Source organism: Merops nubicus, unplaced genomic scaffold (assembly GCF_000691845.1).
Source record: "Merops nubicus isolate BGI_N331 unplaced genomic scaffold, ASM69184v1 scaffold29413, whole genome shotgun sequence".
NCBI classification, from domain to species: domain Eukaryota; kingdom Metazoa; phylum Chordata; class Aves; order Coraciiformes; family Meropidae; genus Merops; species Merops nubicus.
Genome location: NW_008601430.1, coordinates 1,816 through 2,189, shown reverse-complemented (window position 1 = coordinate 2,189; position 374 = coordinate 1,816). Strand labels below are relative to the sequence as shown.

The 374-nt window shown below is 63.9% G+C and overlaps 1 protein-coding gene across 1 annotated transcript in view; it reads left to right on the top strand.

Moving 5' to 3' along the window:
- LOC103770726 (RING finger protein 24) overlaps nucleotides 1–374 on the top strand; it is a gene marked incomplete at both ends in the record, with an annotated part of 2,948 nt that overhangs the window by 763 nt on the left and 1,811 nt on the right. The window lies entirely within an intron of this gene.

The following is a 374-nucleotide window of genomic DNA, read 5'->3' as shown; positions in this document are numbered from 1 at the left end:
CTCCAGCCCCTCTTGGCCGTGCCACCACCAGGCTGTGACAATGTCCAGAGTGTGACACGTCCCTGCTGGCCGCGTTACTGCCGGGATTTGATCCAAACCCAGGATAAACACAAAACACTCCCCGGGCTCCCCAGAACCCTCCTCCTCCTCCTCGACAGGGCAGCTCGAGCTCTTCCCCGGGCAGGCTGGAAGGGATTTCCCCCAGCACATCCCTTTCTGGGGCTGTGGATTTGGGGGTTTACTGGAGCGGGGCGTGCGGGCAGGGCGGGTTTCACAACCCCCCAGGGCAGCTGCCGGGGCTGGGGGAAAGTCCCCGCCGAGCTCTTCGGCCTCAGAGGGGGTTTTTCCTCCCTCTTTTTTTCCAACCCGCCCGC